This window comes from Diaphorina citri, unplaced genomic scaffold (genome assembly GCF_000475195.1).
Source record: "Diaphorina citri unplaced genomic scaffold, Diaci psyllid genome assembly version 1.1 scaffold1861, whole genome shotgun sequence".
Taxonomy (NCBI): Eukaryota; Metazoa; Arthropoda; class Insecta; order Hemiptera; family Psyllidae; genus Diaphorina; species Diaphorina citri.
In genome coordinates this window covers 21,882-36,403 of record NW_007379287.1, presented here as the reverse complement: position 1 = coordinate 36,403, position 14,522 = coordinate 21,882, and the positions used below count along the sequence as shown (strand labels likewise).

Here is a 14,522-nt window from a genome sequence, read left to right as displayed (position 1 = left end):
TAGGATTAGAGATTTTTTTCAAGTAACCACTGAGGGGGGAAATTGAAAGCAGTTTCAAGTTTCATAAAGTGCGAGTACCTATCTCTATTAAGAGTTAACAAATTAGATTGCTAGATAGAAGTAACCAATTTTTTTTTTCATACCATTCCCGAGATATTATTGAATTACACCAAAAACCGCCAAAAAGCGGTAAAATGCCGCCAGATTTGACAGTTGCATACCAAATTTCAAGTCTCTAGCTCTTACCGTTCACGAGATATTTTGTTTACAGACAGACACACACACGGACCAATGACTGAAACTTTGTATTTAGGCTCTAGGGACCTCAAAACGTGTTTTGGCACCAAAAACTGGCCATCGAAAATTTGACCCGATTACATTACTTTCCTTCCTATAGGATAAGGAAAGTAACAAAGGATTGCGACGAGAAAAAGGAAGAAAAAAGATGAAGAGGATTAGAAGAACAACTAGAAACGAAGAAAGAACAGAATACCTAATAATAAGGAGAAGAAGCAAAGAGGATAAGAACAAGAGAAAGAAGATAAGAAAGAAATGAAAAAGGAGACGAATAAGGAAGAGGAAATTAAGGAGGAAAAGGAGAAGACAGGAGAATAAAGAGAAAAGTGAATATTAAAAGGAGGAAATAGGAGAAGGAGGAGAAAGAGAAAGAGAAGGAGGAGGAAGAGGGGAAAAAGAGGAAGAGGAGGAGGAAGAGAAGAAGCAGGAGGAGAAAATTGGAGGGAAAAAGGGGAAGTTTGTAATAATGTGTTCAGTAGGGAAGAGTTACGTCTAATCTCATTATGTTGGAACCTGACTGTTCTGCAGTCAACAGACAACTAAATACCTATTTCCTGTAAAAAAAGAGAACAGACTGAAACAAGTTAAGTAAAACCATGTAAAAAAAACTAATTTTACCAAACAAACTCATTTCCTGTTAGCTCTTTTACCCTCCAGATGCAATTATGATAGCATGATATTAACAGTAGTGTCGTCATGGAAATACCAATGTACCTACGAACCCAGAAGTTACTCTATAGGTAGGTACAAGTGGAATTTTGAATACAAGTTAAAGTCAAAAAGAGGGAAAGAAAGAAAGAGAGAGGGAGGGAAAGAGAGAGAGAGAGAGAGAGAGAGAGAGAGAGAGAGAAACATTTCAACACATAAATAAATAAGGAGGGGAATGACTGAATCCCATTAAAAGTGGAAAGACTTTCACATTAACACATTAACGGTGGGAAAACATATTTCCCACTTTACATAAAATCCCTTTCATTTTCAGGGGAAGGGAGTTCTGGACACTTACTGGCTGACGTGCAAGGAGGGCGAACTTCCCACCAACAAGAAAGCTGAGGCCTCCCCTGATTTCTATTTTACAAACTACGAAACCAGGCCCAAGTTCATGCATCGATTTCGACAGTCGTAGAAAGCTAGAAAGTCGTTTGGTCTCATTCCATCCAGACTATCCACTGTAAGTCCATAAGAAGATCAGATGTGAGAAAGAACTTGAGAAATCAAAGGCTGTTTCAAAACTGACGAAATGTTCAGAATCTATGAACAGTCGATTAAAGAGATTTTTGATTTAATGAAGTGAGTTCCAATTTTAATTAAATTTGGTATAACTAGAGTGCTATCTGGAGAGGTAAGAGTGGACTTTGGGGAGCGCACAGTGAAATTTTGCTGATTTTCTAACTCCATTGCCCTTTTTCTGAGCAAGTTCTGCAGTTCTCTGAAAAATATACATAGCTATTAGCTATGGCTACCTATCATTAGGGTCGGGGTTTCTTTTTCTTCACCTGTAAATATTTTTTCATGGAGAACCCCACTAAGTTTTCTCTTATTTTACGAACAAAATTTTGTACAAATTTTACCAATATAACCTTTATCCTATATAGTATTAGGTACCTACCTATAATAAAATCAACTTTGTTGTTTTATTGTTCTGGGATTTTTTTTTCTAATAAATTATGATCAATGCACAATGCTGCAAGTGTGTTGGGAACATTACCGCTATCTGGAGAGGTAAGAGTGGACTTTGGGGAGCGCACAGTGAAATTTTGCTGATTTTCTAACTCCATTGCCCTTTTTCTGAGCAAGCTCTGCAGTTCTCTGAAAAATATACATAGCTATTAGCTATAGCTACCTATCATTAGGGTCTTCGGGGTTTCTTTTTCTTCACCTGTAAATATATTTTCATGGAGAACCCCACTAAGTTTTCTCTTATTTTACGAACAAAATTTTGTACAAATTTTACCAATATAATCTTTATCCTATATTGTATTACCTTATAATAAAATCAACTTTGTTGTTTTATTGTTCTGGGATTTTTTTTTCTAATAAATTATGATCAATGCTGCAAGTGTGTTGGGAACATTACCTAACAACTTTCACTTTAATGATTTTTTTTCTTTTATGTTTTGAAATAAAAATACATATTTATTATTCAGAAAAGTCTGCAAGTAATTACTTCATATTATTAAAGAGAAGCTGAAAAGTTCTAACTGTGGGATATTAATTAGTTTCAACTTTTAATTTTTAGTTGCGAAACTGAGGGAAATAGAAAGTCGTTGAATTTTTTTCCAAAGTCAGAAGAAGTATCCCCTTCTTCCCAATCAAAACTTTTGGAATAAAATTTTAATTAAATAATTTCAATATCAGGAAGATAAGGTTTGACTGCTGTCAGTATTTTCCTGCAGACAGTGATAAGAAAATTGACAAGAAGAGTTCTTTTTTTTATTCTTCTTCTTGAAAAGGCGCGGGCTCTGTAAGAAAAGTATTCACATAAAAATAGATTTTGTGGTAAGTAGGTTGTATTTATACAGCTTGTTACCCAGCATAGAAATGGATTATCTACAGACTTATTAAAGAGAAGCTGAAAAGTTCTAACTGTGGGATATTAATTAGTTTCAACTTTTAATTTTTAGTTGCGAAACTGAGGGAATTAGAAAGTCATTGAATTCTTTTCCAAAGTCAGAAGAAGTATCCCCTTCTTCCCAATCAAAACTTTTGGAAGAAAATTTTAATTAAATAATTTCAATATCAGGAAGATAAGGTTTGACTGCTGTCAGTATTTTTAGAAGAACAACTAGAAACGAAGAAAGAACAGAATACCTAATAATAAGGAGAAGAAGCAAAGAGGATAAGAACAAGAGAAAGAAGATAAAGAAATGAAAAAGGAGACGAAGAAGGAAGAGGAAATTAAGGAGGAAAAGTAGGAGACAGGAGAATAAAGAGAAAAGTGAATATTAAAAGGAGGAAATAGGAGGAGGAGGAGAAAGAGAAAGAGAAGGAGGAGGAGGAAGAGGGGGAAGTAGGAGACAGGAGAATAAAGAGAAAAGTGAATATTAAAAGGAGGAAATAGGAGGAGGAGGAGAAAGAGAAAGAGAAGGAGGAGGAGGAGGAAGAGGGGAAAAGGACTTATCTTGGATTTCAGGGGGGGGGGGGGGGAGAGGTGAGAATCCGAACAATGGCTTATAGAAGAGGGGTATGCTCAAAATATTAGGCCAATATTTTCAAAATATTACTGTTTTTCGGAGCAAACCCCCACCCCACCAAAAACAGTCCTGGAATTAGTAGAACCTACATACAACGAAATTCAACGGAGAAGCTGATTAGTTATAACGAGTTTTCCTTGCGGTGTTTATAACGTATTCTGGAGGAGGGGAAACGGATTTTTTCGTAGAGAGATTCGTTATATCGAGCGTCTGCTGAATAAACAACGTTTCTCATTTGGAAGTCCCGCGGGACTGTTGAAAATCAGAAACGGAAGGAAGTTTCTCTTTTATATTAATTGTAGGTGGATTCCATTTCCTTTTCATTTATATCAATGGCTGAATTCCCTTCTCTCTTTCTAGGCTGGTGTTGGGTTACAAACAATATAAATAATAGAAATTCCTTTCTTCGAAAACAGTGATCTAATCTATTGTTATCCAAACATACTACTTACTTTCCTTATCCTATAGGAAGGGGAGTAATGTATTCGACAAAATTTTCGGTGGTCATTTTTGTGTGCCAAAACACGTTTTGAGGTCCCTAGAGTCTGAATCCAATTGAGCAATTGGTCCGTGTGTCTGTAGACAAAACATCTCAAGAACGGTAAGAGCTAGAGACTTGAAATTTGGTATGTAGTCGTCAAATGTGACAAGGATGCAACGAGAAACTTGGTTCAGATCGATGCAACAGTTGGCGGCATTTTGGCGGCTTTTCGGTGGATTCTCGGATTCCGCCGAACAGGACGAGGAAAGTCGTGTGATGTTCACACCAGATTTTCAATAGAGGTGAATATTCCCGTTATTCCTTGTTTTCTCGTAAATTCCTGTAAGACAGACGCATAGATATTCGAAGAGATTTCTTTCTTCTTCACATAATTTTTCTTCAAACTTCCACTTTTCATTTTGCGCTTTTTTCTCAATGCGGCCTTTTTTTCATTTGAATAGTGTATATTAAACCTGTTAAGAGCCTTTATGTCAATAGAAATGAAGCCTGAAAGCAAACGATAGAGAGAAGTGTGGGAGAACGAAGGAAGGGAGAGAGAGAGTGAGAGAGAAGGGAGAGAGAAAGTAGGGAGAGCTAAATGAATTGAGCGGAAAATGGAAATCAAGCATGGAAAGCAATCTGGAAGGCACAAAGCAGAGTCAGGTTTTAAAATAAAAGACTGCAGTCTGTGGTGTACAGATAGAAAAATGAAAATAATGGTGATTCATCCTGGAACAGCTCGTTATTGACTTTAATTATAGTACAGACGATAGAAACTAGACTCGGGAGAGAAAAGCGCCTGCGAAAAAGAAGAAGTGATAAACGAAGAACAAAAAGACGAAGTGAAGAATAATAGGAGGAGGAGGAGGAGGAGGAGGAAGAAGAAGAAGAAGAAGAAAAAAAAAGGAGAGGAAGAAGAAAAAGAAAAAGGAGGAGGAGGAGAACCAACCAGAGCAAAGGCAAAAGGTTCCAATTTTATTGTTCTAAAAAGAAATTTTCGATAGGTATTCCCGGTTAGCAGAATCGTAGGCCACTGGCGTAAATCCCATCCTGCAGCCCTCACGGGGCAGGGGCCCCACAGAGGTACACATAAACGGCCCTAGATTATCTATTGACCTAAAGCCCTCCCAGGCGAAATATTGCTCTGGACCCCCGAAAAAGTATACAAATACGCCCACTCTCGTTCGTAGAACAGGGCCCCGGGAGTTAAATTTAATAATGTCGAAATTGAAGTTGTTTTAAGTCAAACAGATAAAGCAAGAATTTTTCAAGACCCTTACCTGTGCCCTTATCTTAGGACTCGTTTTTAGACGAGAAAAAATTCCTTTCTCATTTTCCCTTTTGAAGGTTTCGTTCGTGGAGGACGAAAATGGCGGAGGTAATTTAAAATAGCCGTGGGGGCGGTTTCCATCTTATAGGGAAAAACCTGATTATTTTAGAGAGGTACTCTTATAAGAGAGTATCCAGCCAGCAGCTAGGAAGACAGTTTTCTCAGGAGATTTTATTATTATTACCAGGTAGGTAGGTAGGTAGTTATATTTTTATCATCATCATTATTATTACTTCAGGGAATTAGATATGCATAATATTCTTCTTTTTACGATAGTAGGTAAATACCTACCTACCTTGTAAGTGGACTGTGTCTCGTTTCTCCCCCTGTGACATTAAAACAATTTTCTTGAAATACGAGACTTTTATTTTAGTGTTTTTTACTTTTTTTTATGTTGTTGGGAAACGACTGTCTTTTTCCTATCCTGTCCTTCTCCATTTCGGGACAGTAGAGCTCCGTTGTTATCAAATTACAATTCCCCCTATCAAACCTCAAAAAAAAAAGAAGAAAAAAAAAAAAAAAAAAAAAAAAAAAAAAAAAAAAATTTAGTAGATTTTCCTTTTTTATTTTCGCCGGCCTTGTTAGCTTGTGGGGTAGAGCGCCTGCCTTGTAACAGCTGGGTCGTGGGTTCGATTCCTGCCCGATTCGGATTTTATACTGAACGGATAAGGTTCTTTCTCGGAACGATTTTTTTTTTATGAATGAAAGAGAGAGAAGGGGAGACAGAGAGAGGAGAGAGAGAGATGGAGAGAGAGAGAGAGAGGAGGGGGAGAGAGCAGCGTTGCCATCCATCAGGTTGGTATGTAAATTTTTAATTGATAATCATCAAGGAACTCAAATAAAAATGATCGAGTGAAATTGAATTATTATATTAGATGTAGGAAAAAAAACTCAGAGAGAGAAGGAGAGGGGAAGAGGAAGAGGAGGAGGAGGAGGAGGAGGAGGAGGAGGAGGAGGAGGAGGAGGAGGATATTGGGTGAGGGGAGAAAATTTATTTGTGAACATGAAATATAGCAGCAAAATTGTATAAATGATCTATTTCTGATGCCAGTCACTCCCGATCAGAACGCCTGACAGGTCGCGGTGTGTCAGACAGTAGCAACGTTTGTGTGGCGGGAAAAGCATCTGTCTCTCCTACCCTCTTTCCCTTTCTTCCTGCTTCCTGCCCCTCTCTTCCTCTCCCTCCAGTCCCTATTTCTCTTCCCATAAAAAAAAAAAAAAAAAAAAAAATATGTTTTCAGCTTTTCTCTGGAATAAATCTGATTGTGCGGACTTTCTAGAGCTGCTGCAGGTGAATTTTAGAGAAACTGAAGAGGTTGAAATATACCAGTGAGGGTGCTTCTAGGTTCCATCAAGGCCCCCCGAGAGCAGACTCTAAATCCCTCAAGACCCCTTCGGTTCGGAGGTCTTGAGCCAAGCCCTCTAGCCTGGATGGCACCTCTTGGTATCCTCTTAATGGGATAGTATATGGACTCACAGCTTTTCTCTGGAATAAATCTGATTGTGCGGACTTTCTAGAGCTGCTGCAGGTGAATTTTAGAGAAACTGAAGAGGTTGAAATATACCAGTGAGGGTGCTTCTAGGTTCCATCAAGGCCCCCCGAGAGCAGACTCTAAATCCCTCAAGACCCCTTCGGTTCGGAGGTCTTGAGCCAAGCCCTCTAGCCTCGATGGCACCTCTTGGTATCCTTTTATATGGAATAATATATGGACTCACAGCTTTTCTCTGGAATAAACCTGATTGTGCGGACTTTCTAGAGCTGCTGCAGGTGAATTTTAGAGAAACTGAGGAGGTTGAAATATACCAGTGAGGGTGCTTCGAGGTTCCATCAAGGCCCGGGGATAGCAGCTTAACTCCAAACACAAAAAGCCCACTCCGAGGCTTAGGTGTAGGAGCGAACAGCCCTAAAGGATGGGTTAAGCTACTACGAATCTACGAGTACCCTAAACCCTAAAGCAGCCATTCTTAACCTATGGTCCGTGGACCACTAGTGGTCCGCGAGAAGGTTTCAGGTGGTCCGCGAGAGGTGAGTAAGGAAAAAGTCATCGTGTCTCTATTTTATATAACATACCCCTAAGAAAGAAAAAAAAAAAATCTTTCCTCTTTTCATACAACGTGCTCCTCCTAACTCCGCTCTTATCAATTTGATTGCATATACATACATAATCTCAAGTGGTCCGCGAGATTTTTGGTTTATCAATAGTGGTCCGCCAATTCTAAAAGGTTAAGAACCCCTGCTTTAGACGAAAACCACATTTTCACTGAGACCAGTCGTATAAGCTGGTTATAAGGTATTTCTGTGAGGAACCTTTTCAAGTTTTCACTATTATTAATACGATTATTCTTGAACAACATTCAAAGAACAAAGGCTCAGGTAGGTAATAGGTATCGAATGTCTTTTATTTTCATTCATACAAGGAAAATACGAGAAACTCGAGAAAGTTTTGCCTTTGATGTTTTCCAAATTTTCCAAAAATGTGGCTTAACCCATATTATACCTACATATACGTATATTCCATTTTGGTTGTTAGAAACCATTACGTTTTTGACGGTTTCTGACTGAAAAAAAGTGATATTGGTGCCATCAAAAAGACTTCTTCAGTAGGTATCTGTTTAGGTAGGTATACCTAGCTAAGTATCTACTTGTAAATAATGCAGTTACCTATGTGTAAAAAATCTGGTGTGAACATCACACGACTTTCCTTATCCTATTGATTGGATTTTTAGTCTGAATAGTCGTGGGACGAGAAGTAACGTTCTGAAAACCTAGTCCTGGGAAAAGGATAATTTACTTCGTGATATAACAAAATGACAGCCTTTTCAATTAGATAGTCGCGGAGGTATTATTTGATTTGCATTAAATTTTCTACTTCCACACTCCTTAGACTCCTTAGAGGAATGGAGAGAGAATCCTTATCATTTTCAAGTTGAAAATAGGATGCTGTCTTCATGGCCAGGGCCTTAGTCCTGGGAAAAGGACAAGAGGACAGCCATGATTAGATAGTCGCGGAGGTATTATTTGATTTGCATTAAATTTTCTACCTTAATGTGAAAGGTTTTGCGTCACGTGTGGTGGTCAAATCTGCATAACATTATGCTCTGAGTAAAATGCCCATGGCCCTTATAATCCTTGATTAAAAAGGTTTTAGGGGATTAACGGCGTTTCCTACGAGAGAGAGAGAGAGAGAGCTTATCAGTATTCACCAAAAGAACCCTTCGTGAATATTGATAGCAGAGGAGATTTTAGTGAATCGTGGATTTTTTTTCTTTTTTTTTATGAAGAGTTTTGGTAGAGGGAACTGCATAGGTAGTCCTAAAATTGAAGAGAAATCTCATCTGTTTAGAAAAAATCTTATCTATTTAGAAATCTTATCTTATCTGTTTAGAAAAAATCTTATCTGTTTAGGATAAAATCCATTCGGGCGGGAATCAAACCAGCAACCTAGCGCTTTAAACGCTACCTTCCAAGCTAACTTATAACTAGGCTGCAAAAACGCATATATCTTACTTAAGGGACTTTTTTTCTATTTTTTAGTTGGCAGGCTGCAGTTTGTCAATTTGTCAGTTAAAGGCCTCTGGAATACTTGCCTATAGGGAGGTATCAAGAAGGTAGGTGTTGACATTAAACGTGTTGTAAATGAAGGCGATATTTTTAGTCTGAATAGTCGTGGGACGAGAAGTAACGTTCTGAAAACCTAGTCCTGGGAAAAGGATAATTTACTTCGTGATATAACAAGATGACAGCCTTTTCAATTAGATAGTCGCGGAGGTATTATTTGATTTGCATTAAATTTTCTACCTCCGCACTCCTTAGAGGAATGGAGAGTGAATCCTTATCGTTTTCAAGTTGAAAATAGGTTGCTGTCTTCATGGCCAGGGGCTTTTACAGAGATGGAAGCTTTATTGGGCTGAGATCCTGAGGGGCCCAATCCACGAAGGATTTCTTACTCAGAGTGCAGAAAAATCGATCCATTTTTTCTGTGAAAAGTATGAAACTGTAGGAGGTACATAATTATGATGTCAGAATTTCTTCGTGAAACAACTCCCCCCCCCTCCCTGAACTCTTAGATTTTGGAATGAAAATGAATAGATCTTCCGTTCTTAGGGTTCCCTCTATTAAACTCAATAGGGGTAAGTAATCAGGCTAATCAGAAAAACCCTTTTTTGGGGCTACTAGGCTCCCACTTTAGGAACAACTGTATCTGAAGGAAATCAATCAGCAAATGTGAAGGAAGTTGCGTGTTACGTGGGTACATCGTTATCAAATTGCCTTCAGAAGAACAGTACATGTATTGTGTAGTGTTAGAGAGGGTACATAGATACATGTGTAGGGGTTTAGAGGATAGGAGGTTACATACATATTATGTAGTTGTCTAATTGCTTTGTAATAACCGCACATAAGTAAGGAACACGTGTCTTTAGATTGGCCTCTGACATTTAAGCCCACACAGAGCCTATCACAAGATTCACAAGCATACCAAGGTCTTCGGAAATCATTCCTTGACTCTTTCAACTTTACTTCATTTTTTTTTTTTTTTTGTTTGTTTTTTTAGGTCGTTGGATAATTAGTTTAGAGAGAGAAAAATTGTGGTGGAAAATGTGAACGTTCGGAAAATCTCAAATGGCCTTCAGCAGCATAGGCGTTTCTTTTGACCTATATCTCTCAGATATTTAGAACTAGATTTTCTCAAATAATAAATGAAGTGACACCAAAACACACCAGGTCCGCCCATTTTCCCTCTGTCAAACTTTGGTCACTCTAAAGACGAAGAAGAGGGAGGAGAAGAAGAAGAAGAAGAAGAAGCTCTAGGTCGCTGGTTCGATTCCCGTCCGGGCCGGATTTTATTCTAAAACAGATAAGGTTCAAAAAAAAAAAAATGCCCACAAATTGAATTTTTGAATGTTCAATCTTCTTTATGTTCAAAAATAAATAAAAATGGTTTATGTCAAAAAAAGGCAAAATATTTCAATGGATAATGGTGATTCATCCTGGAACAGCTCGTTATTGACTTTAATTATAGTACAGACGATAGAAACTAGACTCGGGAGAGAAAAGCGCCTTTCATTGCGAAAAAGAAGAAGTGATAAACGAAGAACAAAAAGACGAAGTGAAGAATAATAGGAGGAGGAGGAGGAGGAGGAGGAAGAAGAAGAAGAAGAAGAAAAAAAAAGGAGAGGAAGAAGAAAAAGAAAAAGGAGGAGGAGGAGAACCAACCAGAGCAAAGGCAAAAGGTTCCAATTTTATTGTTCTAAAAAGAAATTTTCGATAGGTATTCCCGGTTAGCAGAATCGTAGGCCACTGGCATATATCCGATCCTGCAGCCCTCACGGGGCAGGGGCCCCACAGGTACACAAAAACGGCCCTAGATTATCTTTTGACCTAAAGCCCTCCCAGGCGAAATATTGCTCTGGACCCCCGGAAAAGTATACATGCCCACAAATTGAATTTTTGAATGTTCAATCTTCTTTATGTTCAAAAATAAATAAAAATGGTTTATGTCAAAAAAAAAAGGCATAATATTTTCATGTACTGATGAAACTTCAAATCAAATTTTCATCGAGGAGATCTTCCTTTATGCAGACATGTTTATTTCGTTTGATAAAACTTTAAGAACTTCGAAAGAAAGTTTTCTTTCTGATAGCATTTCTAGGCATTCCTAAAAACCATATTACCATACGGAATATTTCTCAGTTTTCCTCAAACTTTCCGCAACTCCTTTTGAGGTCGGTGTTTCCGCCTTTGCCATAATTCGTCCGTCCCTAAAAGAGGACACTGTTTTCTTTTCTTTGTGCAATTCTCCTTCATTCTTTATACTCGTAACTATCTTTCACTTTATCAATTTGCCCACTTGTTATTCTCTCTCGATATCTCTTTTCCTTGATAATGGTGATTCATCCTGGAACAGCTCGTTATTGACTTTAATTATAGTACAGACGATAGAAACTAGACTCGGGAGAGAAAAGCGCCTGCGAAAAAGAAGAAGTGATAAACGAAGAACAAAAAGAAGAAGTGAAGAATAATAGGAGGAGGAGGAAGGGAGGAGGAAGAAGAAGAAAAAAAGGAGAGGAAGAAGAAAAGGAAAAAGGAGGAGGAGGAGAACCAACTAGAGCAAAGGCAAAAGATTCCAATTTTATTGTTCTAAAAAGAAATTTTCGATAGGTATTCCCGGTTAGCAGAATCGTAGGCCACTGGCGTAAATCCCATCCTGCAGCCCTCACGGGGCAGGGGCCCCACAGAGGTACACATAAACGGCCCTAGATTATCTATTGACCTAAAGCCCTCCCAGGCGAAATATTGCTCTGGACCCCCGAAAAAGTATACAAATACGCCCACTCTCGTTCGTAGAACAGGGCCCCGGGAGTTAAATTTAATAATGTCGAAATTGAAGTTGTTTTAAGTCAAACAGATAAAGCAAGAATTTTTTAAGACCCTTACCTGTGCCCTTATCTTAGGACTCGTTTTTAGACGAGAAAAAATTCCTTTCTCATTTTCATTTTTCCTTTTGAAGGTTTCGTTTTTGTTCGTGGAGGACATCGTTCGTAGAACAGGGCCCCGGGAGTTAAATTTAATAATGTCGAAATTGAAGTTGTTTTAAGTCAAACAGATAAAGCAAGAATTTTTCAAGACCCTTACCTGTGCCCTTATCTTAGGACTCGTTTTTAGACGAGAAAAAATTCCTTTCTCATTTTCCCTTTTGAAGGTTTCGTTCGTGGAGGACGAAAATGGCGGAGGTAATTTAAAATAGCCGTGGGGGCGGTTTCCATCTTATAGGGAAAAACCTGATTATTTTAGAGAGGTACTCTTATAAGAGAGTATCCAGCCAGCAGCTAGGAAGACAGTTTTCTCAGGAGATTTTATTATTATTACCAGGTAGGTAGGTAGGTAGTTATATTTTTATCATCATCATTATTATTACTTCAGGGAATTAGATATGCATAATATTCTTCTTTTTACGATAGTAGGTAAATACCTACCTACCTTGTAAGTGGACTGTGTCTCGTTTCTCCCCCTGTGACATTAAAACAATTTTCTTGAAATACGAGACTTTTATTTTAGTGTTTTTTACGGTAGGTAGTTATATTTTTATCATCATCATTATTATTACTTCAGGGAATTAGATATGCATAATATTCTTCTTTTTACGATAGTAGGTATAAATACCTACCTTGTAAGTGGACTGTGTCTTGTTTCTCCCTTGTGACATTAAAACAATTTTCTTGAAATACGAGACTTTTATTTTAGTGTTTTTTACTTTTTTTTAAATATGTTGTTGGGAAATATTCTCCTTCATTCTTTATACTCGTAACTATCTTTCACTTTATCAATTTGCCCACTTGTTATTCTCTCTCGATATCTCTTTTCCTTGTCTCAAGTTTTGCAGCTACATCTAATGATCTAAATCCCAAGGGCCAAAATGCAAAATGAGATTTTCTCCTTCTTTGATCAGTTTAAAAAAGTTATGTTTATCCTGAGCGGATAAGGTTCGTTCTTGGAACGGCTGGCATTCTAGTATCCTGTCTTCCTTCTCTCTTCGCTCTCGGGACGATAATAATATGACTTTAACAGTTACAGTTTTTTTTTTCTTCAAAATAATAATTTTCTTTACTTTTCAATATCAAAGAGCATAGTTACGCCTTGCTAAGTATGCGACTTGACTTGAACAATCAACCTTCAGATCCAAAGTCCAACGTTTCCACCACTACACCACTGAGCCTGGGTATAATAAAACTATTCCCATCTTTCCTGACAGTCCTGTACTTACCTAACAATGCTGAGTCAATGCGACTGGTGCACATTTCACTCTAATATGAATAATAAGAGGGACGTATCCAGGACACCTGTCTGTACATTTCTTCCTTAGCTAACTTAATAACGGAGACAGGTATTGTATTAAAGGCCCGTAAGACAAATCGAAAAAAATAACCCTCTTACAACATTTTTTTTTTTTTTTTTTTTCTATTAAAGGCCCGTAAGAAAAATAGAAAAAAAAAACCCCTTTACACAATTTTTTTTTTTTTTTTTTTTTTTTTCATTTTCCCTTATAACACGTATTATATAGGTACCCAACGGTGCACAGTGATCATTTTGCTTCTTGCTCATAGGATGAAGTGACCCACCGGTGGTCATTTCTTATGTTTCCCATGCGGCATGCCCCACCACGACGGACGGGACGGTAGGTAGGAGGAAGGTATGTCCAATTTCCACGACAGTAGATATGTCCCAGAAGTAATGTAACCCCTTTATCTTTTGAAAGGCTGGGAATTTTGGGATTATGGTTGATCCTAGGATGAGAAAGAGGCATATGGCCTGTCCAGTGGTGACGTCAAAAACTAGTTTTGACCCCACGGAAGTGGTACTTTATGGATAAAGATTTCGAGAAATTCAGATGAGAACATTTCTTGAGAAATTCAAGCCTCACCCAACAACGAGTTTTGACCCCCCGGAAGTGGTACTTTTTGGATAAAACTCTCGAGAAATTCAAATGAGAACATTTCTCGAGAAATTCAGCCATCAGTCACCATTGTTGGGTGGTAGAGAATGCCTTGAGCGTATCATAAAGTACGAGTACCTACCTCTCTTAAGAGTTAACAAATTAGATTGCTAGATGGAAGTAACCATTTTGCCGCCAAGCGTTGCACCGGTCTTAACCAAAAGTTTTGTGTCGCATCCTTGTCAGATTTGACAGTTGCATACCAAATTTCAAGTCTCTAGCTCTTACCGTTCTCGAGATATTTTGTTTACAGACAGACACACACACGGACCAATGACTGAAACTTTGTATTTAGGCTCTAGGGACCTCAAAACGTGTTTTGGCACCAAAAACTGACCATCGAAAATTTGACCCGATTACATTACTTTCCTTCCTATAGGATAAGGAAAGTAACAAAGGATTGCGACGAGAAAAAGGAAGAAAAAAGATGAAGAGGATTAGAAGAACAACTAGAAACGAAGAAAGAACAGAATACCTAATAATAAGGAGAAGAAGCAAAGAGGATAAGAACAAGAGAAAGAAGATAAAGAAATGAAAAAGGAGACGAAGAAGGAAGAGGAAATTAAGGAGGAAAAGTAGGAGACAGGAGAATAAAGAGAAAAGTGAATATTAAAAGGAGGAAATAGGAGGAGGAGGAGAAAGAGAAAGAGAAGGAGGAGGAGGAGGAAGAGGGGAAAAAGAGGAAGAGGAGGAGGAAGAGAAGAAACAGGAGGAGAAAATTGGAGGGA

At 38.1% G+C, this 14,522-nt stretch overlaps 1 long non-coding RNA gene across 1 annotated transcript; it reads left to right on the top strand.

Annotated features, from left to right (window-relative positions):
- Positions 1–1,256: 1,256 nt before the first annotated feature.
- Positions 1,257–2,196, top strand: LOC113470830. Its single transcript, XR_003393743.1, has 2 exons — positions 1,257–1,639; positions 2,020–2,196. It is a non-coding gene; the product is annotated as an uncharacterized LOC113470830 (long non-coding RNA).
- Positions 2,197–14,522: the final 12,326 nt, after the last annotated feature.